The 27,561-nt window shown below is 46.9% G+C and overlaps 1 pseudogene; it reads right to left on the minus strand.

Moving 5' to 3' along the window:
• Window positions 1–2,253: 2,253 nt before the first annotated feature.
• On the minus strand, window positions 2,254–21,241 carry LOC122444320 (annotated as a pseudogene).
• Window positions 21,242–27,561: the final 6,320 nt, after the last annotated feature.

A 27,561-nucleotide genomic window follows, 5' to 3' on the forward strand; every position in this document is an offset into this window, starting at 1 on the left:
CTAAGGAGGGGGCAAGATTGGGGAACAGTTAAGAAGTTTTTGCAGTTGATCAGGTGAGAGATGATGGTGCTTCAACAAGGAGGGGGCTGTGAGAATGAGAGGTGGGCGCTTTCTCAAAAATGATGTAGGGTGTGGAATCAACAGGTGGAAGGCAGGCGAGAAGGAGGGTAAAGGGTGAAGCTCAGGTGTGTGGCTTGAGCAACTGGATGGAGACTGATCCTGCTCACCTGCTCAGGAAGGGCAGGGGGAGAACATTTAGGGAAGACAATGCATTCAGTTTGGGAGTCCCCAGATTTTAGGGGCCTGTAGAACATCAAAGGGGAGAAGTTCAGAGGACATTCGGATCTGAATCTATGGCTCCAGTGTTTAGGAGAGTCTGGTTGGTGGTGTTAACTGGGGAGTCATGAAGATATAGATGGTATTCGAAGTCATGACTATGGAAAGTTGAATTAAAAAAAAATCCCTGCTCTTGAGTAGTTAAAAGTCTAGTGAGGGTGTGGGGGCTAGGCATAAAAAAAATATTAGAATTCCAAGTGACTGGTGTAACACTGAAGAATGTATCGGGTTCTGTGGAGGTACAAAGCCTGGAGAACCGGCGAAAGCTTGATGGCAGAGGGCAAGGCTGAGTGAGGGGTAGGAGAGTCAGGGAAGGGCAGGCCACGTGGAAGGAAGAGAAGGTGCAAAGGCATGCAGGTGGAAATGCAGCCTTGCCCAGCCAGTCTCAGTTCTGGAGCGCTTCAGGGTGCCCTTCCGAGAGGAGGGGCCGCAGCTGCACCGGAGGCTTGAGGAAACACCTGTACTCAGCATCTCGGCCGTGCGCTCTAAGCAAGAGAGCGGCTTTACTTGGCTGAAGGGTTTAGGATAAGACTGTTGTTGTTAAGTCGCTCAGTCGTGTTTGACTCTTTGCAACCCCATGGACTGCAGCACCCCAGGCTTCCCTGTCCTTTACTGTCTCCAGGAGTTTGCTCAGACTCATGTCCATGGAGTTAATGATGCCATCCAACCATCTCATCTTTGGCTGTCCCCTTCTCCTGCCCTCAATCTTTCCCAGGATCAAGGTCTTTTCCAATGGCTCAGCTCTTCGCATCAGGTGGCCAAAGTATTAGAGCTTCAGCTTCGGCATCAGTCTTTCCAATGACTATTCAGGGTTGATTTCCTTTAGGATTGATTGATTTGATCTTGCTGTCTCAAGGATCTTCTCCAGCACCACAGTTCGAAAGCATCAGTTCTTTGGCACTCAGCCTTCTTTATGGTCCAACTCTCGTATCTGTACATGACTACTGGAAAAACCATGGCTTTGACTATATGGACCTTTGTCAGCTTTTGAATGTGATGTGTCTGCTTTCTAATACGCTGTCTAGGTTTGTGAGGATAAGATGACATCTTTAAAATATGTGAAACTTTTTTTTAATCATGGAAGTTTTCAAACATATAAAAAAGTAGAGAAAATAATACAGTGAATTCACATGTATTTATCATCCAGTTTCAGTAATTATTAACATTCTGCCAATCTTTGTTTATTCACTCATTTCTTTCTCTTTTGATTTATTGTTGTTTAGTTGCTAAGTTGTGTCTGACTCTTTGCAACCCCATAGAATGTAGCCTGCTGAACTCCTCTGTCCATGGGATTCTCCAGGCAAGCATACTGAAGTGGGTTGCTATTTCCTTCTCCAGGGGATCTTTCTGACCCAATGATTAAATCCATGTCTCCTATATTGGCAGAGAGATTCTTTACTTAGCTACCAGGGAAGCCCTCTTTTCTGACTACTGGAGTATTGTTGTAAATTTTCTACTATGGAGAAAGACTGTGGAGAGTGTGATGAACCATCACATACCCATTACCTAATCCCAGGAAACATCAACCCAAGGTTATTCTCTGATCTGATTACTCCTCTACAGTCACATCATTTCATCTGTAAATACTTAAACGAATACATCTCGGATAAGGACTTAAAAATATAACTGCAATATCATTATCATAAAATGAAACTTTATAAACAAAACAAAATTAAAACTTTATAAGGTAGCATTTAACAAGCTTTGGAGAGGTTTTGGTAAAGCTGGAAAATCCTATGACTATGCACAAATGTGCTTCAGGAGCACTTTGGGATGTTCAGGTTGGTATAAATCTGATTCCTTCAACCAGAGCACACTGGATAAGCCAGGATTGGAGGTGTGGGTGTGCACTTCTCTTGGGGAGAAGGAGTCAGAGTGAATTTAGGGAAATGTCAGGGTTACCAGTAGGAGGCGGGTTCAGAGGTCAGCAACCTGTGGGGCCAGAAGATGCTCTGAGGGGTGAGGGAAGCCCCCTCAGTCCTACCAGTGTCCTTGGCAGGCAGGAGGCATCCGTCAAAGGAGAGAAACTGGGAGAAGAAGGGATGGAGCAGGAGGGGGTGGGAGGAGAGAGAGGGTCTGATATTGAGAAAGAAAAAGAGGAAGGGGAGAGCAAAACTAGATAGTGACTGAACACCCACAGCATGCCAGGCGTGGGGTGCTGCCTCTGCCCCTCCAGCTTCCAGGAGGGACTCCCCAGACCTCTTTGGTCTCTTGTTCATCCCTTTAGTGAGTTACTCTGTCACTGGAGGGAGGTTCGGGGCAGGTATGAATGTCTCTATAAGGGGAGAGGGCTCTGTGTGTTTGGCAGCAGGGCTCCACCAGCGCCCAGGGTGGGGGATGGGGGCCTGGCACCAGAGCCTTGGCAGAGCCGAGGAGGTGCTGTCTGCAGGATGGCATCCGCCAAAGCTGGGAGAAGGAAGGCTGCACAAACGAAGGGGCGGATCCTCTTCTCGGAGGGGGGCCGCGAGGCAGCAGTCTCCCCAGGCTTGTTGGGCCCGGGGCCCAGGAGGCGGGGGATGCGGTTGAAAGCCTGCTCCCACGCGGGGCAGAGGGTGGAGAGCGGCCTCTTTGGTTTTGACTTTGAGCGCCCCTTCTAGGAGGGCAGGAGCTTAGCGGGGGTGTGGGGAGGGTGACCTGGGTAAACAAGAGAGCCTCGGGTTTGGGTGAGTCCGCCCTTAGAGTATTCTGAATCTCCCCCGCTAAATCCCCACCGCCAGTGCGGACGCGGGACTGGGGGTGGCCCTGGGCGCGGCTGCGGCGGGTGCGGTCTCCTCCAACCTCCTCCCAGCTGGAGACGCTGCGGGTGATGCCATTGGGAGAGAGGGGAATTTCGAGGCCAGAGTGTGCCTTCCTCGAGCTCCCTGGGGGAAAGGGCGATGCTTTGCAATTCTCTCAGCTAGGTCCTCGTCTTCCAAACCCGGTGGAAGTTCCCCCAGGAGCACAGAGACGGGGATTCCTCAACGGCCGGTTGGCGGTAGACACCACCCAGAGCACACTTTTGCAGAGTGCTTCCTTCTGGTACATCTGGGATGGACTGCGAGAGGCCTTGGTACTTGAAGCGGCTGACGCAGGGAAATCTCCTTCTGCCCTTTCTCACTGGATAAAGTACAGGCTGGAGGAGAGCTGCGTGGATCAGAATCTGCACAGCTCGGCCGGTGGCCACATGAGGTCCAGGAGATGAAGTCAACAACAGTGTGGCTTCTGGGTGATGCTGGTGAACATGTAGCAAAAGGCAGTAGACTGAATCAATCTGATCCAGGGACTTGTCTTCCTCTGCCAATAGTAATAATCAACACACTGAGTTCTTCTTGGGTGCTGGGAACTGTTCTGCTAAGCATTTTTCTAATGTATCTCGTGTATGTTCTGAACATGCATTATCTCATTTCATAACATTATTCCTGATTTTACAGATAAGGAATCTGAGCCACTAAGAGATGACATCACTTGGTCAAGGTCACAGAGCTTCTGGGGCCAGCTTTCTGTTTTGCCTTTGTGAAGAACAGGGAACATGCCTTGCACTTCTCTGAAGGAAAAACAAGCTGATGTCAGGGATTCTTTCAAGAAAGCGAATTTCAGGGCCATTGCTGAGATCACCACCCATTCAGCAAATGTCCCGAATGCTGAATGCTCTTCTATGTCAAAGCACTTGGCGTAACTGCTGTTCCCCATAATGACCTGCAACCACCCAGGAAAGGTTATGTTCTCCAACTCTGTTTAATAAGGTGGGGGAGCAAGTAACAAGTTTTGAAAAGGTCTCCATCAAACCCAAATGACCAAAGTTAAACACTTAAAGGAATTAACCCCCCTCTTTGAAAAGCTTGGCTAGTCTGGCACTTCATTCTAGAGGATGCTTCATTTTAAATGCTGTCCCCTCTGGAAGGTCTCTGCTCTGCTGTCACCAGGGTTGCTGTTGCATGTGTGGAACAGGAATGAACAGTGTCTCTCCGCTATTTCCCCATCAATGACTCCCGGAAGATGGTGGGGACCACGTGGTGAAGTTCTCTTTCTTCCACCCATCTTAGTCTGAAATTCCCCCAAAGCTAGGGGCCCTGCAGTGGAGCCGGTAGTTTCCCCAGCAGTTGCCCTGGCATCTTGCCCCCTGTACACAAAGCAATCACTGTTGCAGAAAATGAGGGTCCTGTGACCGTTTGGCACCAACCCCTGCCTGGCATTTGCGTGGGAGAAGGAACTTTTTCTCCCTGACAATGGATTCTGATCACAAACCAGGTCCCTTTCAGAGAAACAGCTTCCAGAGAATGACTTTGCCTAGAGGTAAGAACTAAGTGGTAGAACAGAAGTGACTTCCTATGGAGGCCTGTTCATCTCACTGAGACATGAGTGAAGGCTGGGAAGGCCCCATACAGCTTTCTACCTTCCATCCTGACTGCTCTCAATTCTCACCCAAAAAGGTTGAAACCTTTTTTCAAACCGTGGCATATCTGGTCTCTGGTCTCTGTGATGTACACCCTGTGGTTGGTTAGTGGTCTAGAATTTTAGCCTTACCTCTAAATGCAGATGTAATGATCCTTCCTTACAGATAGCGTTTCCCTGGGTTGCTTTACTAAGAAATTAACAACAGTATAATGCCATTAACTAAACTACAGATTATCTTTGGATTTCCCCAGTTTTCCTACTAATGTCTTGTTTTTTTTTTTTTTTCTGTTCCAAGATACCATATTACATTTAGTTGTCAAGTCTCTTCTGGTCTGTGCACATATCTCCTATGTTTTTTTATTTTTCATGACCTTGACACTTTCAGGTGTTTTACTGAATGTGCCTCGGTTTGGGTTTGTCTGAGGTTTTCTCATGATTAGACCAGGGTTGTGGATTTTCTAGAAGAACACCACAGAGGTGAAGTACCCTTGCTTTTCACACCATATCAGGAGGTACATGACACCAATATGACTAATCAGTGGTGAGGCTACCCTTGATCATATGGATAAGGTGACTTATTCTTAAGTTTTCTCCACTGTAAAGTGACTATTTTTTTCCTTTCTAGATTCTACTTAATGGAAGTGAATCACCATGTCCAGCCCACATTCAAAGGGAAGGGAATGAAGCTCCATTCCCTTGAGGAGGGAGAATCCACATGTATATTTTGGAATTCTATAAAGAAGATTTGTCTCTTTTCCATAACTTATTTATTCATGGCATGGACTCATGGATATTTATTTTATTCTTTGAATGATAACCCAATACTTTCTCAAACCATTGCAGTTTTAGCCATTGAGAACCTTAAGTGTGACTCTTGTGCCCTTTCACATGTTCCCCATTTTTTCCCCCATTTCTTTACTTTCTGGTACTATATGATGCTTCAGGCTTACTATGTATTTTCCCTGCTCCAGCCCAAATCAGTTCTTCCTCTGAAGCACCATGGTTACTTTTATTTAGAATGGTATTTAGAAACCAAATTCTGAACTCCTGGTGTGCTTTTTGCTACAGGGGTGTCATTTGCTTCTGTACCTTCTTGGTGGACAGAGTTAGGAAATACATACATACACTTACCTGTGCATATACACATATCTTCATTTATTTCTGTGTCTATAAGTATACATACCCATATATATGTATATATATGCATTCATACTTACCTATGCATATGTTCGTATCTGTATTTATTTCTGTATCTATCTGCATGCATACTTAAGTAAAAATGAATTCATACTGATATCTCCACTCTGATCCAGCACTGCAAGATTCATTCTAGCATTCCCTCTCTCTTCATCATCACTTCTTTCTCTGACAGTAAGGAACCTGGCTCCCATTGTCTGTAAATTAAATACTTGTTTGATTAACTCTATTATACATGTAGTTTCAGAATGGCTAATCCATATCCCTATGAAAAACAAAATTTTGACTAGAATTCTGTCTTTGTACTGGTTGGTTTTTTTTTTTTTTTTTTGTGTGTTTAACCTTATGGACTCCAATCAATGCATCATTTCCCAAAGTTGTTGAGGTCAGCTCTTTTTTTTTCCCTTCTTGATCCCATCTTAATATTTTCAAAGTGTTTCCACATCTGGCTTTATCTTTGATTACATCATTACTGTTGTATAAGGGAAGAAGAAGCCATGACATGTGGAGTTTGCATTGGTTTCTCTGGTCATGTGATCAGTCGGATTCATGATTAGAACTTGGTTCTTCAGGCTTTGCTATACTTTCTGTGGAGCTGCTTTTGCAAGATGGGCCTGGGCTGCAAAGACAGCTGTTACATGGCATGTCTAGTAGAAGGAGAAGTATGACTGAACAGCTTGTCTCTTCGTTGGTCTAGCAGAGCTATCAGGTATCAGGGGAAAGGAAGCTTAGAGATCTCATGGCTCTAACTAATTCCCTGCCAGATGGGGAAACTGAGGCCCAGAGGGATGATGTGACTTGCTCAAGATGAACTCACTGGTGTGAGACATGATGGGGACAGGAGTCGGGGCTCTAATTCCCATGTCTGTGCTGTTCTCACCACTTTGTGAGAAGAGGTCTGCAGAAAGAAGCCCTGTGAAATTATTTATACAGAGTTGAGAGAATTCACCACTGTTTCCTGAATAGAGAGGTAGATCCAGGAAGATTCCTTCATACGTTGTGCATCCTGAAATGGGGGGAGAGTTGGTTAACAAATGACTAGAGGGTCTGGAAATTTGGTCCCTACCGGTCACACAGTAGTGACTGCATCCAAAAGTGCCCACTTGAGGGATCTTGTACATTCCAGAGCTACCATTTTTAATTAGTGTCATCTCCTCTCTTAATTGTCATCCCCCTTCTACCTAAAATGCTGAGGAGAGTAGTGTCTGTCCTGCCCAGGTCATGGGGTTATTTTAAGGCTCCCTACCTAACTGGAAGGAAGGAATCAAACCTTTTTCTTTACTGATTGCTGTTTTCCTATTCTCCAACACAGTACATGGAGCACAACAAGAATTCAATGAGTATTTATTGAATGAATGAAGGATCATATGAGATGCTTCGGGTAAAAGTACTTTGTTATCTCTAACACACTGTATAGACATGAGGAAATGTTAGTGGCATTCACTAATGCTCTGACATTGGGTAAGTGGCTCAACCTCTCTGGACGTCAGGGACCCCACTTGCAATATAAGAAGCTCCAGGCTGGGACTTCCCTGGTGGTGCAGTGGTTAAGAATCCATCTGCCACTGCAGGGGCACAGGTTCCATTCCTAGTCCAGGAAGATCCCACATGCCTGGGGGCAACTAAGCCTGTGTGCTATAACTAGCAGGCTATACCGAGCCTGCTTTCTAGAGCCCACAAGCAGCAACTGCTGAAGCCTGTGTGATCTGGACCCCATGCTACAACAAGAGAAGCCACAGCATTGAGAAGCCCCATGCACATCAACTAGAGCTAGACTGTGTGAAGCAACAAAGACCCAGTGCAGCAAAAAATAAAATAACAAATAAATAAAAAAGATGCTCCAGGCTCATCTTGTATTTGAATTAAGCCAGATGATCTCTATGGTCCCTTTCATATCTGTACTTCTGTAATTTCTGTGTTTATTGTTATTATAAAGAGCCTTGTGAGATTTCCAGATTGCTTTGGGATAATAGAGTACCACATCCTGTCATGGGCTAGAGCAAAGCTGACAAGCTGATTTCTTTTTTCTGTGTGAATTCCAGTTGATTGGTAGTGGCAGCCCGGGATACAGTGCGAGAAAGACTCTGAAGGTCTATGGTATAGCATTATAATAATTGATTAGTGATGTCTGTCATGGGCACAGAATACAAAGCAGTGGCAAGCATGCCAAATATCTGCCATCTCCAATCTAAAGTTCAAAACAGCAGCTGCCCTGAAATTTCTGGGAGCAATGTTATTTTTCTTTGATTTTTGCATGATAATGGAGAGACTACTTGGGTAAGGCCAGGGCTTCCTGGAGGTAAACCCAGAGCTCTACAGACTTGTAGTAAATCACCTTTCTGCCTTTCATTGCCTTTTCTTTTTATTTATTAGGCAAATAAAAAAATTAAAGTGATTGACTAATTCCTTGTTAAGAAATAAAAATCCAGACTCAGTCTTTACCATTCTGATACTCAAACAGCTGCATACACTCTGCTCTCAAGGAAAATGAGAATGTCAAATGACATAAAAATTCTACACATGAACATAAAACCATTCCTCCAATAAGTATACGAACACTTATAATGTGCCAAGAAGGCCCAGGTGATGCATTATGCTGAAAACAGAGATAATATCTTTAGGAATATGGCCTTTCCCCCTTGGAATTTGGTGGTCAAATCACTGACTGGTCACTATGTGTGCATCCGTGAGTTTTCTGAATGTAACTCTTACTACCATACTGATAAGGAAATAAGTTTTGGGTCTGACTCCCAGAATTCCTGAAGGAAATATACGAATAAGGCTCCTTAACTCTCTCATTGCACATGGGAGACCCTGCCAGCCATGGAAGAACCTTTACAGTCCTCAGGTACTATCCTGTTGTTCAATGTACTTTAAAAAAATAAACTAATTTATTTTTGGCTGCCCTGAGTTTTTGTTGCTGAACAAAGGCCACTCCCTAGTTGTGGTGTACAGGCTTCTCACTGTGGTGGCTTCTCTTATTGAGGAGCGCAGGCTCTAGAGGGTGGCCTCAGTAGTTGTGATGCTTGGGCTTAGTTGCCCTGTGGCATGTGAAATCTCCCTGGACCAGGGATCGAACCCATGTCCCCTGCATTGGCAGACAGATTCTATACCACTGGACCACCAGGGAAGTCCCGCACTGTTCTTTTGGACCACAAGGATGCTGTGAAGATAAGGATGTTCCCATTCTTCCTTGTCTACCTGGAAGTGTAGAGAGGCCTCTGCATCTTGGCCTGGGGGTCATGTGTATTGATACCCACCTGTCGTTGTTTCATGGCTGTGCAGAAACGTGTCACAGCGGAGGAGTGCCATGCCAGTCTCCTGCCCCTCTCCTCCCTCTCGGGTGGTCCTCATGGGCTGTGGCAACATCAGCTTCTAGTTCCCCTCCCTCAAGTTTGGTCTTTCTCCACTGTCCAGGCAGTTCCTGAAAAGGCTGCACAAACTGAGTGAGTGATTACTTCAAGACTTGAAATAGCTTTTTTCCTGTCCCAGATATGACACAGTCACTTCCCCAGTAGAGCCATCACTCCAAGAGGAACAGGATGTCCTTGTCACCAAGCCAAGAGGGTCACATGATCAGACAGTCAAGGGCCTCTGGGGACCTCGTTTCTCTTTAAGCTGTTGGCCAGGACTTGTCCACAAAAGCCTCTCTGACAGACCCTGGCAAGCCATTCGGAACCTATCCTCTTATGGGGTTTTAGTCCAGAGTATTTCTCTAGGGGATAAAATAAGTGTTTGATGAATGAACACTAGAAGGACAACAGGGGAGAATTCCTGTGCAGGATCTGTGGTGACCACATGGAAATAAAGTCAGTGTGCTTGTGTTTCTGCAGTAGAAGAATTGGGTACTCCCCATAAACCGGCATTCTTGTTCCCTGCGGTACCCTTCAAGGAGACCATAAATTTTGAGCAGGAGGCTAAACTTCCTCACTGGGGAGTTCTTGGTCTGGTCTGGAGCTGGCTGGAGTAGAGAGTGGGAAGCAGAGTGAGGAAAGGGTTGCCTTAAAATTCAGGGTCAGACAGAGGAGAAAAGGCATTTATGAAGGTTGACCCCCAACCCTAACCTCAGCTCCAGATCCCCAAACCTCGCAGACACATGGTCAAGTTAATTGGGAAGTCACCAGGCGCTCCAGGGGAAACTATGATTTAGGCAGCTGTGTAAGAGCAAGGGTGAGGGAGCTGAAAAAGGTCTTCCAGAGGCCCCAGAAGGGGAAAATGAGCTGAGTCAGAAGCCAGCAAGAGGAACCCGAGCTAGAGGAACTTGGTCTGTAGATTCAGACGCAGCCTCACACTGGGGGAAAGATTTGGGTTTTTGCTTTTATTTTTTTAAATCTTGAATTTCTGGTGCTATAAAAATCTTTGAGAGAGGCAAAAGTGACTTTATGTTTATTTAGTGAAAGCTTCCAGTCAACTAAAAGTCACCTTTGGGGTAAAAGAAATAATCTCCAATCAAACCAGGATAAACATACAGAATCCAAGCAGATTTTCCCCAAGGCCACCTGGTCTTGCTGGTCAACCTGCCTCCTCCCTCCAAGAGCAGAATAGTAGATAATTCCAACAGCTCCAGGGCTTTTTGACCTCTAGAAGAATTGGGGCTGGCCATCATCCAGGAGAGGTCACGTAACTCCGATTATTGCCTGGAAAGTGGGAAAGTCACTGGGCCTCGCCCATCAGAGTGCACAGTTGCAGAACACAGAGTTCACTCTAGCTGGTTTAAGCAGGAAGGAGTTTATCTGAGGACATCGGGAAGCCGGTGGAATTGTCAGAAGGGCTGGAGGACCAGGTTCTCAGCTGAGCCTCTGGGAACAGCTCCTGGATTACAGCTTGCAGGGTTGGGTTGGCAGAGAGCAGTTGCCACTGCCAGCCACAGAACCAGGCTTGTCTCTGCTGCAGGCAGGGTGTGGCCATGAGCCTCCACTTCCAGAAACCTGCCACCATGTGGGCCCCCAAAATATACGCCTGCACTCCTCCTGTGTCCTCAGCTGACTTCCAAACCAAAGTCTCTTGCAGGTGCATCTAAGTGACAAAATCTAAGCCACATATCTATACCCAGGAAGGTGAGAAATGTCTACACACTTACACACACACTCAACATGAATATCCTTAAATGTGGCTATATCATGAGAAGCCTTTTGAGAAGTCAGAAAAGGCAGATATCCGCTACCAGGGGTCTGTGAGCTGTAGCTTGGGGTGCTCAGGAAATGGTTGAGCCCTGCTGTGTGGGTGAAGGGACAGATTCCCTGGTGGGCCTCCTTCGGCAGCATTCTGGTCTGTTGGTCTCAGGCAAAACAGAGAAGTAAGAAGTACTTGCCTTCTGGGCTCTTCATACGACCAACCCAAACTGTCATCACCATTTATTTAGTTTTAAGACACTTTCAAAAAGAGATTTGAGTCAACCTGGGTTTTGTTTTGCATAATGCAGGACTAGTCCATTCTGGGCATTGTGAAAGACACAGTTACACACAAGGCTTCTAGTCTTGATGGGGAGCCAGGAAAACGCACTCGCACCATTGTTACGGAAATAGCCACGTTATGAAAACCACTACCTGAATGAGGCAGAGCTGTAGCTTGGGCTGGTCAGTACGGCTTTTTGGAAGAGATGGGAGTGGAGCTGGTCCTAGAACAATGGCTAGGGTTTAAATAGGCAGTCTTGGAGGATGGAAGTGAGGTGAGTGATGCTCAGAGGGGGTGGGGTATATGTATATGAAGGAAATCTAGGGATTTCTTTGACTGTCCACTGGTTAGGATTCTGAGCTTCCGCTGCAGGGGGCTTGGGTTTGATCCCAGACAGGGGAACTAAGATCCTGCATGCCTCATGCTGTGGCCAAAAAGTTAAAAAATGGAGATCCAGTCAGTTACAAGTCTGGAGGCAGTGAAGGATGTGAGTAGAAGAACAGCAGAAGGTAACAATAGATACTTGAATTGGGCCATGTTTTAGAGAATCTTGATTGCTCCATGCATTAGTCAGGGCTATTTTTAGCTTTAAGTGATAGAAATACAACACGAATTAACTTACTCGGGAATAAAAGGGAATGTATTGTTCCATCTAATTAAAAAGTCCAAGGGCATGAGTTTGAGACACGGCTAGATCCAAATATTTAGACGATCTCATCAGGACTCTGTTCCTCAGCTCTGGGTTTGTCTGTATTGCTTTCATTTTCCAGCAGGCTTTCTCCTTTTGGTGGTCCCTGGCAACCCCAGGCTTCCATCATCTCAGTTTAGAAATCTCTTGCCCAATATTTCTAGCAGAATTCTCAGGGCTGAGGTTTGTCGACTGGCTCAGCCCAGGTCATGAGCAATCCCTCCCCATCCCTACTAGAACTATAAACTTGACCAAGGGAAGCTGGGGTCTCTCACTGACCAGATCTAGGCCATGGCATGAGAGGGCAAATCCCCCTCCACCCCAACCACTGGAAGGATGTTCACCTACAGCAGATGCTGTGGGTTCCTCATCCTTATTTCCTTGGTCCTTACCCATTTCAGTGGATGCTGGCTCAATTTCCATTTGTTAACACCTGCATCTCTTTAGCTGTAGCTTTTCTCTGACCACCAGAAACCACTTGTACACTTTCAAGACAGGCCAGAGTGCCAGGGAATTAATATCCCCTGGTTGAGCAGTCCTCAACCAATTGCTGATGGAATTAGTGTATAAATGCCACATTTATATTTAAATGATATTTAAAATGTATAAGTAGTAGAAGTGTGCCAATTTTAAGGAGGAAGAAACTGTAGGGGCGCTAATTCACATCTTCTGAGGTCCAATTCAGCAGGAAAGAGAGAACCACTCCCTCCCCACAAGTCCAGGTCTGATGCTCATTGGTTTATATGGGTTCCCACGTGCCCTTGGTCCAGTGGCCGTGGTGAAGAGGATGGAGCATGCGGGTGGGTTGAGAACCCAGACCCTGTGCTCCACTCTGGAGCCAGGAGAGGCCTCCCTCTGAGATGCTGTCACTGAGAGTGGGGGAGCAGTTTCTCCAGGGGAATCAAGGTACCATTCCTGAAAATAGCCTGAATAGAAGCTAGGTGGTAAACACAGCAGGTGTTTCCCCAGAGTCAGTGCTCTTCCAGAAGGCTGAAGGTGTCTGTTAGGCTCCCCAATTCCTGGTCCTCTAGTACAGGAATGTACTATTAGTGGCCTTTGGTTCTCAGGTCCTTGGGTAGGCGTGCAGTCACCTCGGCACCAGAGAGGTGAAAAGGTCGAGTCTGCTAAGGGATAAGGGATAAGTCTGATAAGGGATGCAGCCTGGGATCTGTAGCAAACATTTCTGAGGCCACTGTGTGTACCAGGCTCTGTGCTAAGTGCTTTCCCAGATTGTCACATTTTATCAGCCTCATGGCTACCGCAAGGTAGATGCCATGACTAATTTCCCCATGGCAGAGGAGGAAACTGAGGCTCACGGAGGCCACGTAACTTTCCCACTCAGGGACACATGGCAGTACGCATGAGACTAAGAACTTGATCTGAATGGTTGGGTTTTTAAGACTCCCAAAGGCTTATCATCCTGGGGAAACTGAGGCAGCATCTGGGTGACCCTGGCTGTTGGGGCAGGAACACCAGCCCTCCTCTCCTCCAACCTGAAGGGGACTTGATGCTGGTTTTAAGCGCTGGAGACAGTCTTTAACAGGCAGCGCTTCAGGACAATAACTCCTTTGCAGAAGGTGAGGGAGGGGCTTCTGGAAAGTTCATTCAGACAACATCAAACTCTCTTTAAGGTAGATGGATGGTTAATAATAGCCTCCCTCCTGCTCCCCTCCCTGCCACCCCCTACTCTGCATTCAGGCACAGCCCCACATCAGTGAACATCCTATTCTAGACTCAGCCCCATCACCTCTGGGAGTGCTGGAGGCTCTTGTTCTGTGGCCTCCTTACCCGGGGGCACTCCAGTCTGGATGGAAGCCTCCCACCCGCTCACCTTACTTTGTTTTTGTCATGGCACATGATATACTGTTAACGTATTAGCTGCCTCCCTCTATGGAATGAGCTTCCCTAGTGGCTCACATGATAAAGAATCTGCCTGCAATGCAGGAGACCCAGGTTCAATCCCTGTGTCAGGAAGATCCCTTGGAGAAGGGATTGGCTACACACTCCAGTATTCTTGCCTGGAGAATTCCATGGATAGAGGAGCCTGGTGGGATGCAGTCCATGGGGTCACAGAGAGTTGGACAGGACTGAGCAACTAACAAGTAGTGGAATGGAAGCTCCAGAGGAACAGGATTTTATTTGTTCAGAGTTATCTTCCTAGAGCCTAGAACAGTATTTGGCACAGAGAAGCTATTAATAAATATTTGTTGAAGGCATGCCTGTTTCCCTGGCACTGTGCCTCGTTCTGCCCGTGCATTATCTCATAGAATCCTCAAAAGCCTATGGGTTTGCCCACACTGGGCCCTTGAACCAATGTCAGCAGATAAAGAAGTAGCTCCGGGCCCCCTACACCACCCCTGCTTCTGTTCTTCTACGGGGACCTGGGTGTCAGGAACCCTCAAGACAGGTCAACCAGACTTCACAGACAGTGAAATTCACAAGGCCGGGTGTTTGGGGCTTCCACCCTGGCTGCTCTTAATGGCAGCGCCTGATGCCAGCACCTTCACGCCTTCCTCGGTGTGAAAGTCTTCGGGGTATAGGGCAATCACACCTCCCAGAAACTTCTTTTCAGAAATTAGCAACAAAGCAAAGAGGAAAGAGCTAGCTATCCAAGTCAGAGCTGGAGGGACTTTGCTGCCTGTTGACCCTGGGGAGGACCATCTCAAGACAGTGGGGGTGGGGAGCGGGCTTGGAGTGGGGGAAAAAAGAGGCTATCTCGGCCTCCTTTCTCCTCTGCTCTTATTGCTAACCCCCACCGCCTTGGATCAGCAGGAATGAGGGCTTTGGCCTGGTCAGCATTACCCCACGGATGGCCCAGTGGGCCTCTTGAGACAAACAGCAAATTTCTCCATGTCATACCCCCAGAGCTAATAGCCTCCGCTCCATATGTAATGTATTTAAAGCTTGGGAGTCAGGACTTCCCTGGTGGTCCAGTGGCTAAGACTCTGAGCTCCCAATGCAGGGGGCCTGGGTTCGATCCTGGGGTCAGGGAAGCAGACTCACCTGCCCCAACTAAAGATCTCACGTGCCATAATGAAGCTGGAAAGATACTACATGCCGCAACCAAGACCTGGCACAGCCAAATAAATAATTAAAAAAAACGAAACAAAAAACAAAAAACACCAAAAGCTTGGAAGGCAAACAGCAGCCTAGGGTGGCTCACAAGACTTCTGGGGTACGTGTTCATGGTTCTGGAAAGGCTAGAGCACTGCCCTGCCTGCAGAGTGGCCCCCTTTTCCACATTTTGGCTGTGGTCGCCTTTCCTCTGGCCTGATCCCCCATTCACTGTTCATTTTCAATAAGCTTCCTCTCATTCAAAGGCTACCTGCCTTTTGGTTCATTGACAAGTGCACAACAAATGCTTATTGAAGACTACCTAGATGCGAAGTCAGACCCACAACAGTGGGCAAGATGGACAAAACCCCAGCCTTCTCGGGTCTTCCAATCCAGTGGCAGAACCATTCATTCAGCCCACAACGCAGGCCTAGTTCTGGGTTCTTAGCTACCCTGGTTTAGCCTCTAGATGCCTTTGGCAGAAACGCATCCATAACGCGTTAGCATGATAACAATGTAACTCAACCCTCCAGAGGATCCCTGCCAGGCACGCACCTCACCCAGCTCTCCTCTCTTCCCCTTTAATCCCGGAGGCTGCATTTCTGGGCTAGAAACATCAGGATTTAGGAGGGGCTATTTTGACTGTTGTGCAGCCAAGACTGCAGCCGGCGAACATTCCCAGGGTCTGCCCAGCGCCCATGGCTCCAGGAGGTTGGAGGAAGCCAGAGGAAGGATTCCTCCTCACCCTGGCCTCACACTTGCTGTCTCTGGGCCTGCAGGGGTCAGCGCTGGCAGGTGAGAACACCCCCAGCTCCTCCCGCGGTGGGTGAGCATCATGCCGTGAATTTGCTGTGTGGTTTGGACCCGCTTGCCGAGTTTTCTGCCTTTTGTTATGATACCATCAGCTGTTCCCTCATAGTTTCAGGGTATGCACAGCGCTCTGTTTATACTCGGCAGCACGGAGTTCTGTGAGTTTGTGTACACAGGAGGCCACCAAATGTCTGGAGAGAGAGGGGGGTAGGCAAGAGTGTGCAAACGTTCGTCTGAGTAACAGTGGGATTCAGTTCTTACCTAGGACCTCTCAGAGGTCCCAGCTTTGGCACTGGTGCTCCAGGGCCTGTGTGGATGCAATGACAGTCTGAAGTGACCTGGGACTGGTCAAGGGGGGAAGTCACGGACATTCAGCACAGAAGGACTCTTTGATGTGACTCTGGTCTGACCCTGCCCTGTCACAGCGTAGCAGCCTGAGGTTCAGACACGCGAGATAACTTCCCCAAGGTCACCTGGTCAGTAGAAGAGCTGGTCTGGAACTGAGGATGCCTGCCTTTTAGTTTACTGCTTTTTTACCCTCCATTTTATCCTAAACCCATCAATAGTAATTTAATTTCATATAGTCTACATTTTCATGAGCAAAAGTATGAGCAACATTTTTTTTTGGTAAGAGGTTTAAATATTCCCAGGAGTCTGCAAAGAAAAGAATACAACTCATTTCAATGTCTGGGTCACTTGCCAAGGGAGACAGGGCAAGCCCAAGCTCCCAAGTACAAGTCTTAATGTAACAAACCTGAACCTGTGGTCACAGTCAGTGTTTTCACACCTGACCCAACCCTCGGAAGTCTTTGTGCGGATGTATGTGTATACCTGTGTATACAGGTGTATACCTGTGTATATGTGTATGTATATATATATGTATACCTGTGTGGATGTGTGCACATGTGTGTGCACACTATCAAGGGATTTTTGTTGCAATGGTTTTTGTCGCACTGATATCGCAAATAAATTTCTGGAACAACTCATCACTTCTAGAAGTGACCATTTCTGGAATAATCTGTCCTTCTTCATATGCTCAGGCATGATTCATTGCTAGTGGTGGTCAGTGATCCTGATTCATGCTTTTGGTACATGTGGGTGATGCTGAATAGGAAGTACCTGACTTTCTATACCAGAAGTTCAATTATAAAGTGGTTATGGGAACTGGGAGTACATTTTCTTATAAAAACAATATTATATATGGCTATGTGGTTTAGTTAATCCTTGAAACTTGTTTAACTTCATATATATTTGAAATCCTGCCCATTTGGAATTAATGCAAGTATGAAACACTACTTTTTCACCGTCCATGCTTTTAAATAGAAGAACTATAAAACCAAATAAGAATTCATTTTTAATTATCATGAATGTTGGTGGTAAGGGTGAACAATTTTACTAGAAGTATAGGTAGACTTTGTGAGAATTATAGGTGGGACGTTTAGATATCCTAAGGGTTTGGGGTGTTGGGGTGTTGATGATGGTCCTGGTTTTTGAGTATGTTTAATTTGACTTTTATACCTATGGCTTTCTCTTCTTTCTGTAAGGCATTATTGTTGTTGCTATTGAGTTGCTGAGTAGTGTCTGACTCTCTGCGGTCCCACGAACTGTAGACTGCCAGGCTCCTCTGTTCATGGGATTTCCCAGGTAAGAATACTGTAGTGGGTTGCCATTTCCTTCTCCAGGGGATTTTCCCCACCCAGGAATCTGAGTCTCCTGCATCGGCAGGCAGATTCTTTACCACTGAGCCACCAAGGAAGCCCCAAAGCATTATTAGCTACACTGTTTAAGATGATTAGACATGGGTTTTGGGCTTTTGCTGACAAATGGAATAAAGTGAAGAGAAAAAGAGGGGAAACATTGTTCCTCTTGAGATCACTAGGTAGGAGTTGGAAGAGAGCGGACAAATAAACTGCCTTGCTATGTGAGCAGTGACATCCCACTGTGTGCGGGTCCCCTGGCACTTATTTTGGTGAGGGAGGTGGGGTGAGGTGGAAGGAGCAAGGGAAAGGTGATGTATAGCCTACCGACATGGCTCCAACGTAATGGTCAGTGGTGATGCCTGATAGCCCAGAGCCCTGAACTCTCCCTGTGTCTGATGTGAGTGAGTCACCCTGAATTACCATGAGAGCACCGTTCTGGAAGCCCAGTCCCATGAAAAACCTACCCTGCTAGCCAGCAGGGGTGATCTACATTCACTGATGTCCTCCCCAACCTGGACCCAGCCAAAACTCCAGGACAGCTCCAGAGACATGAATTCTGGAACCCCTCAGGATATCTGATCAACCCATATGTTTGGGGCGTGAGAAGATAGGGTGGGCAGAGGGACTGATCTTGTGCTTAGTCGCTTAGTTGTATCCGACTCTTTGTGATGCCATGGACTGTAACCCGCCAGGCTCCTCTGGCCATGGGGATTCTCCAGGCAAGAATACTGGAGTGAGTTGCCATGCCCTCTGCCAGGGGATCTTCCCAACCCAGGGATTGAACTTGAGTGTCCCACATTGCAGGTGGATTCTTTACTGTCTGAGCCACCAGGGAAGCCCCAAGAGGGACTGGAGAACACCCCAAAGAGAAGATGTGGGATCTGGGACAAAAGAGAGGATCATGACCTCTACTTGTCTAAAGCAGTACTGCATGAGAAAGTTGTTCTGAGAATGGCCCAACTAGACCTTGAATGGATGGTAAATGGGGCAAAGGAGAGAATTTGACATTGTAAGTCTTCCCTGTAAGAGAAGACAAAGGATGACAAGGATGAGGTGTGGTCGCTTCCCACCAGGGACATTGACCCTACTCCTGACGTGGCTCAAGTTAAAGCAAATAGAGTGATGTTTAACTATCATCACAAGTGCTGGTTAGAAGGAAAGGATCCGTAAACTCATTGTGCTTACAATGCTTACAAATGCTTGGTTTAAAGAAATAAAACTTGATGAGGATGGTCTGGTTTTCACAGTCTATGTGTTCTCCCAGTTCTTAAAATCTCTCCTTGAACAACACAGGCTGTGGATCTGAACCATGTGCTTTTGGTCTCCAGAAATGATTTTTAATAAACTCAGATTTCTTAAGAAGTCATCAGCCTACACAAAAATGTTTTAAGAGAAAGATTTATGGAATTCCTTGTCATATCTATGGTAAGAATGCTGTTTTCTTTATGAGGATCAATGGAAGACATTTTTGGTGGGTCTTTGTTCTAGAAATAGTTGTTTTTCTCCTAAACACCTGCTTTTATTCTATGGATGTTATAGATCATATAACTGACCATGTCTCCCTGCTTTCTGTTTATATTTAAATATGAAGCAGTCTTGAGCCAGCGTACAGACCTTCACAACCTGCAAAACTGAAAATTCACCCTTAGCATCTTCATCTTCTGTTTCTTTCCCTTAAATTTTTTTCTTATATACCCACTGTTTTGCTTTCATTATATTGCATGTAATATTTAAAAGTCATCTTAAATTATCCTGAGAGCAAGGTGGTTAAATAAACACAAAGGTGGTGAAGGGGTGCTAGCTCGTGCGAGTCCATTTGCTGACTGTGGTTGGGTGGCTTGAACAACAGGCTATTCATAAGGACAGGAAATTTGCAAGACTGATGTTAGAAACTGGAAGTACCTGCACTATTTATAGTTGCATTTTTAAACAAATTCTTGAATCTGAGCAGTGAATATGTGCTATTCTAACTGGAAAGGTAATTATCAAATTCCTTAGTAGTCACTTGGCCATGGTATAGAAGTAACTTGACGCTCCGCTCAGGAGAACAGGAGGCTGGTGATTTCTTTCATCTAAGCAGCACTGTTTTCTTTTTAAGGTTAATTCCATTCAAAGATCAAAGTCCAAATACTTAATCAAAACCACTGATTTTTCAAATCCACAGCCAATCTTGGACTAGATTTGCAACCACCAAATACTGAAGAAAGCAAAGCGAAATGAAACCAGGCCATTACAAAATACGCAGTGTATCGAACATATTTTTTCCCACTAGTTAGCATCTGACATTGAACTCTGTTGCTCTCCAAATTCTCTTTCTCTCTTTTTTTTGGGGGGGGGGATTAAGACAGACCTTGGTACCCCATCCTTTAAGTCACAGCTATCAGGACAATGGAGAGAGGGGTAAGAGTAGAAGTGGGGTGTAGAATTAGGAGGGGTTTGATGGCTGCAAGTCAGTCCACTTAGTTTCTGTACTGGGTGAGCCCACTGCCAGTTTCACTGAGAAGATACGTGCAGGGACTTCTCTGGTGGTCCAGTGGCTAAGACTCCATGCTCCCAGTGCTGGGGGGCCCAGGTTCAATCCCTGATCAGGGAACTAGGTCTCACATGCCACAAGAAAGATCCTGCAAGCCACAATTAAGGTCTGGCACAGACAAATAAATAAATTAATATATATATTTAAAAGTATTCATCCAGGTTTTAAAAAAAAGTGAAGACGTGCAGATGAGGGCTTTCATCATTGAAAAAGGGTCACGATTGGCAGACGTCTTTACAGTAACCCTTTTTCTGTCTACAATCCTGGGAATGGGGGTGCAAGAGCCACGGTTGGTCATGCTGGCTGAAAAGTCATTGATGTTGGAGGTTTCGTGGAGTCCAGTTAGGCGCCAGGCATTGTTGAGGTCCCCCTTGGGATCGTAGGCTCAGCTGCATGTACCGCTGGCTCAGTTTCCCAATGGCCTCCTCAAGGTGCTTCAGATCATTCTCTCTCATGGCCTTGGTGCTGAAGTTGGTGTGGCACCCGGCTCCATTCCAGGTCCCAGGAATGGGCTTTAGGATCAAAGGTTGCTGTCATTCCAAAGTCTTCATATACATGGTGCAAGATGAAATGATCCACCCACAGATGTCCCACGTCCATTCCTTCACAGGGTTTTATCTGGAATTGCCATGAGCAGCCACGATCTTGGCACTCCATCCTCAAAATCTTGACGCCTGGTGGTGAACCTGTATGATATCCCCGCCATAATCTTTGCTCCCTCACTACAGTCGTATGGATCTTGGGGCCCAAAGAAGCAGTTGGAAGGCCAACTCAAGGGGTACTCCTCTGTGCCCATGAGAATATATTCCTGCTTTGATCCAAACGGAAGTGCTGGTTGCTCACCATATCTGTGTTCTGTTTACAGGGATGCCTTCCATGGGTCTCTGCAGCCTTTTGGTTGTACTTGAAGACTTCACAGAACCCCAACTGGTAGTCCTTGTATAACGGGTCCTGAAACATGGCAGCAGTGATAAGATACCTGTCCCTGTTGGAACTTCAGACTGAAAAGTAATAGAGCCATCAAAATGCCCCTGGGGCAACTCATCTGGCGCTGTCCATCCAGATATGCATAGCTTGGGCTTTCTCACCCCGAGGCAGGGACATGCCCACCTGATGGATGTCTTTGTTTCAGTGGGAGCTTGCTGAGGCTGCCATGGTGGGAGGTGTCCTGGGTGGCAGGGCAGGTCGGAAAGGAGAATGAAGTGCAGGGGGAGAGGCCAGGAGACTGGGGGTGCTGCACACACACTGCTCTTCTCCCATCCTCAGCGCTGCCAAAATCATCCCTTCCTTCTTGACTGGGCAAAGAAACAAACTGAGGCTAGAAATGGTTTGAATGGGGGTAAAGGGAGGGTGTTTATTTCTGAAATCTCTCTCTCAGTCTAAGTGTTCCTTCCATTTCTCTCTGTGTCATCTGGTCTCGGGAGGAAATGATGATGAGCCTACCTGCTTCCAGATGGCACAAGTAGTGGGTACCATCTGGACCCAGTGGCACGTGGCATCCTCTGTACTGTGGTAATGATGGCGCATGGACCCAGTGGCACATGGCATCCTCTGTACTGTGCTGATGATGGCGCATGGACCCAGTGGCACGTGGCATCCTCTGTACTCTGGTGATGATGGCGCATGGACCCAGTGGTACGTGGCATCCTCTGTACTGTGGTGATGACGGCGCATGGACCCAGTGGCACGTGGCATCCTCTGTACTCGGTGATGACGGCGCATGGACCCAGTGGCACGTGGCATCCTCTGTACTGTGGTGATGATGGCGCATGGACCCAGTGGCACGTGGCATCCTCTGTACTCGGTGATGACGGCGCATGGACCCAGTGGCACGTGGCATCCTCTGTACTGTGGTGATGACGGCGCATGGACCCAGTGGCACGTGGCATCCTCTGTACTGTGGTGATGACGGCGCATGGACCCAGTGGCACGTGGCATCCTCTGTACTCGGTGATGACGGCGCATGGACCCAGTGGCACGTGGCATCCTCTGTACTGTGGTGATGATGGCGCATGGACCCAGTGGCACGTGGCATCCTCTGTACTCTGGTGATGACGGCGCATGGACCCAGTGGCACGTGGCATCCTCTGTACTGTGGTGATGACGGCGCATGGACCCAGTGGCACGTGGCATCCTCTGTACTCGGTGATGACGGCTCAGTCTCAAGGGGCAGGAGAGACGGAGTACAGGTGTGATTTATGGACGTGATTCAGTCTTCTTGGGCCAGCTTCCCTACAGGACTAACCGGAGGCCAAATCGGGAAGAAGGAAAAGATTCATCCTGGTTCTTTTGGCCTCTTTTCCACTGGGAGTGATTCTGACTCTCACCTGCTTAGAACTGAGGATGCCAAGGAGTTTTCTGGTACAAATAGTAACAGTGCGGAAAATTGGCCCAGAGTATAAAGAGGAGCTTGAAAAGGAAAGAATCGAGCCCATTGTATTCTTAAAGAAAAGACTTTGAAAAAAATCACAACCTGTAGATTTCAAAAGGCCAACTTCTTTCCAGTATTCCCTTTAGAAAATATGGATATAATAACTACGCATTTGTAGATACTTGCCTTGAGAAAAAGCCCCTCAGAAACACACAGTGGTTACCTCAAAGTGGTAAGATTCCAGGAGATTGTTTTTTTTCTTGTTTGGATCTATGGTCTGATTTCCTCACAGTGAATGTTAATGACAGTATTGTTGGATGCTAAGTAAAAGTCAGGTTCTAAAGTCAGTAGGTAAAGAAAAAGACCGTGTCCTGTAAAATTACCCCTTAAAGATAACTTCCCTACTAAAATGGGATATATGTGACTTTGTATATCACGAAGTAGTTACCTTGAATTTAGGGCTCAAGATATATGAAAAGATACACATCTTCCTTTATCAGAATCCACTCAAGGTGCCAAAAAGGTGCTAAGCATTGTGGGAGCCAAAACCAGCTGCAGTGGGAGTATCTGCCATCTCGTTCTTCATTCTGTGGAGTCTCTACTCACCGAGTGGAATGGCCTCAGGAAACATCTTTCACTCTTCCGATTGCTCTTTCTCTGTCTCTCTCTCCTCCCAGGAGGTGGTGTGGGGCTTGTCTTTTTTTTTGAGGGGGGCAGGGAGTGCTTGTCTTAATGCTCGGTTTGCAAAGCAAGCCATTATATTCTTTATATTCATTATAAATACACTCACTGTATATGCATTATATTTATTCTAGCTCAATAAAATTGGCATTTTATTCTAAGGTGAATTGATTAATTAGTTGAACTGAATTTATTAAATTCTGAGGTGAATTTGTTCCCACTTCACACGAAATTAAGGAAGCTTTATGTATGGTATGGAGTGTTTGTAAGGGGGTAGGTCTAAAAGTGGGGCCTTTGAGGGAGCCACGAGGGGCTTGCTCACCTTTGCTTGGAAACTCAGCCTGGAATCTCTTGGCAGCCACAGCATCCTGTTAGTAAGGACGGCTCTCATCTATGGATCGTGTTCCTGTTTGGGGTCCTGCTCTGGTTAGGGTGGGGTGGTGGGCAGGAGGAAAGACCAGTTGGAGGGATTCATTTTTATAGGTCCCTCTCCCTCACTCTCTCACCCACAAATACAGACAGTCCCTGCAAGACCTGTATGCTTCTGGGAGATGTCTGGGGTCCCTGGCAGAGGGAACATTCACCCAACACCTACTTACTGATCACCTGTTATATGTGAGGCACCGGGATTAAGTACTGAGTCTTCTTGGGGGCCACCTGTATGCCCTCTTTCCTCCCCATCATGGGTGCAGGAAGAAGGTGACAGAGAAGACACAATCACGGCTGTTTCCTGCCCTCTCATTCAGCAATTTGTCCCGCCCTGCAGATCATGTGGATCAGGAGAGCGGAGTTAAGACCTGGGTTTGGGAATCAGACAGACCTGGGTTCAAATCCTACTTCTGGCACTTGTGAGCTACATGACCTTGGACAATTTATTTGGCTTTTCTAAGTCTCAAGCAAGTTATTAAGTCATTATAAATGCCAGCAAAGGTCCATATAGTCAAAACTATGGTTTTTCCAGTAGTCATGTATGGATGTGAGAGTTGGACCATAAAGAAGGCTGAGCACAGAAGAATTGATGCTTTTGAACTGTGGTGTTGGAGAAGACTCTTGAGAGTCCCTTGGACTACAAGGAGATCCAATCAATCAATCCTGAAGGAAATTAATTCTGAATATTCATTGGAATGACTGATGCTGAAGCTGAAGCTCTAATACTTTGGCCACCTGATGCGAAGAGCTGACTCATTCGAAAAGACCCTGATGCTAGGAAAGATTGAAGCAGGAGGAGAAGGGGATGACAGAGGAGGAGATGGTTGGATGGCATCACTGACTCAATGGACATGAGTTTGAGCAAGCTCCGGGAGATGGTGAAGGACAGGGAAACCTGGCATGCTGCAGTCCATGGGGTTGCAAAGAGTTGGACACGACTGAACGACTGAACAACAACAATAAATGGGAAGGATACTTACTGAGTACCTACTATGTGCAAGGTACTGGGTTCTCTGCCCAAGAACCTTACAGCCTATGGGAAAGACTAAGCACGGACCTTCGGAAATACGTTAAGCACGGACTGTGACACGTTCTCCAAAAGGGAAAGGAAGAGTCTTTTGAGCTGAATAGCTGAGATCCTCATCGGGGTCATTTTCAGGGGAGGGATCTCAGAAAAGGGCTCTCTGCAGAGCTGTTTTAAGTTAAGAACTGTGGGAGGAGAAGGTGCCTGAATTCGAGTGTGGGAGAGAGCATTCCAGCAGAGAGCAAAGCATCTGTCGCCCCTTCAGCAGATGAAACCCACCCCCCAGTCCCCTTAGAGCAGAGGAAACCCTTCTGAGCTAAAAATAAACTTGCTGAGCCTTGGAAAATCCTGTCACTGCCCAGAGGGCCCCCTCACCACCGCCCCCCAGAGAGACGACTCCGCAGCTCAAACCCTCCGGCCGCGCCCCTCACAGGATGTGTGGGGCTGGTGGTCCTCAGACTGAAGCCCCCGACTTCCCGGGCTAATTTTGCCTCCCTGAGAGCGTGTCTCCAGCAAGGCTGGGCTCCCAAGCTGGGCGCCCGCCAGTCAGTCTGGCCAGAGAAGGAACTATTTTGGGAATTTTTATGATGGAACAATATTTTTTTGGTAAATAAATGGAGAGCTGTTAAACAGGGACGGTCACCCCCTAGCTTTTGGTTCACCTTTCTCCGTGCGGAGCTGTCACAGAGGCGGCCCTGTCCAGTGGGGAGAATGTCCCCAGGGCTGCCGACCTGCAGTGCCCACCTCGTCATTTCTCTTGGATTAATCAGCTATGGAAATTGGGAACACTCCTTCCTCCCCAAGCCCTACCTCGGATTCTTTGAAAACAAAAGCCCTTGGTGTGGTCTCTTAGTGGAGGTGGGGCCCACCCTGATTAACCCCTTAGGGCTTGAGGATGGCCTGGACTCCAATTTGGAAGGGACCTTGGAGAACATCTGCCGCTCCCCCATCCCACCCCCCTCAACAGGTGAAGGAACCAAGACCCAGAGAGGGGAGACTGCTTTCCTAGGGTCACAGAGCTCATCAGCTGCAAAAGAGGTGGGGGCTCCAGACCCCAGACTCTGAGTCCTTATTCTTTTCCTTCAGGAACAATAAGGCAGAACAGTGGTCAAGAAAAGGAAAGGGTAGACTCCAAATTTGGTATTTTGCAGAGAGCCTACAAATACATGCATAGCAGGTCATAAATGTACTAAGTTTCTAAGCACTGACCCCCACCCGCAATATCTCCTGGGAGAGGACTCTTCTTATTCCTGAGGACCAGCCCTTTATTCCAACCCCGACCTCACCTGGGCTGGCCTCTTCAGGCACTCGCCTCTGATGGGCTGCTTGGGGACTTCATCACTCAGGACCCTCTCCTTGATGCTGAGAGATTATCCCTGCCCAAGTGTCATTCCTCCAGCAGCTCCATCATCTCTTGTTCTGCTCCAGTGGCTCCCAAGCATCCATAGCTGCCTGGGCCCCATTTTCTCAGACTGGGCTATGGCCATTTTATTGTTATGGCTTTAATAGCTGTCTCTTATCTAGCCAGGCCCTGAGATGACTCTAGAGAGTCCCTTGGACTGAAAGGAGATCAAACCAGTCAATCCTAAAAGAAATAAACCCTGAATATTCATTGGAAGGACTGATGCTGAAGCTGAAGCTCCAATACTTTGGTCACTAGATGCAAAGAGATAACTCTTTGGAAAAGACCCTGATGCTGGGAAAGATTGAGGGCAGGAGGAGAAAAGGGCAACAGAGGATGAGATGGTTAGATAGCATCACCGACTCAATAGACTTCAACTTGAGCAGATTCCAGGAGACGGTGAAGGACAGGGAAGCCTGGTGTGCTGCAGTCCATGGGGTTGCAAAGGGTTGGACTTGACTTTTAGCAAATGAACAAAAACAACATTTCATACAACAGCCATGGATGGTATGGATTTGTCCCACTTTACAGAGGAAAATGCTGAGGTCCAGATAAACCTAAGATCACATGAATGGTGAGTAAATAATGCAGCCAGGATTCACCCCAGCTCTTTCTAACTCTAATCCTTCAGCTTTTCCCACCAGACTGCCTCCAGGTGTGACACAAAGAGAGTCTGGCCAGGACAGTAGCAGAACCATGTAGCAGAAAGGACTCTGTTTACAAGCTCTAATAGATCAAATATTGGAATTGGAAAAAGAAAAAGGACAAATAGAACATATCACCTAAGTTTTGAGTCTTTTTTTTTTTTTTTTAGTTTTGAGTCTTGAGTTTGTCAGAAGTCTTCCACTTTTGCGTGATAGAAACTCAACTCAATCAGCTTATAAAAAAGAGAGCTTACCTTCATTTGTGTGCCTAGCAAGTCTGGGTTACTTCTGGCTTTAAGAATAGCTTGCTTCAACATAGTCTTTCTCTGCTTGGCTTATTCTTCAGACGAGATTTCTCCACATGATGGTATCAGTAGTTGCTGGAGCTCCAGAATCAGGTAATCTCAGCAGAGAGGGACCATTTCTTTCATAGCTTTGGTAAGAAAATCCCAGAAGGATACCTACTGGCTGGCTTGGGTCACATGCCCATTCTCTGAACCAATCACTGTAGCCAGGGAGATGGAGACAGAATGTGCTCTTTATAGGAAAACCAGTTGAGCTTTGGTGTCTAACGAAGGGGAGAAAAGGTTTGGAGAGACAGAAACAACAGGTAACCTTAGGCTAGGGGACGGGGAGAGTGTTGACACCACTGACAGTCAGAGGGAAAAATCAGGAGGAAGGATTACTTAGGAGTAACAATACTAATTGTGATAACAGTAATAAGCAACATTTATTGTAGCTTAAGGCTTCCCTGGTGGCTCAGTAGTAAAGAATTCGCCTGCAGTTTAGGAGCTGCAGTAGACACGGGTTGGAACCCTGAGTCAGGAAGATGCCCTGGCAGAGGGCATGGTAACCCACTCTAGTATTCTTGCCTGGAGAATCCCCATGGACAGAGGAGCCTGGCGGGCTACAGTCCACGGGGTT

This window comes from Cervus canadensis, chromosome 6, assembly GCF_019320065.1.
Source record: "Cervus canadensis isolate Bull #8, Minnesota chromosome 6, ASM1932006v1, whole genome shotgun sequence".
Taxonomy (NCBI): Eukaryota; Metazoa; Chordata; class Mammalia; order Artiodactyla; family Cervidae; genus Cervus; species Cervus canadensis.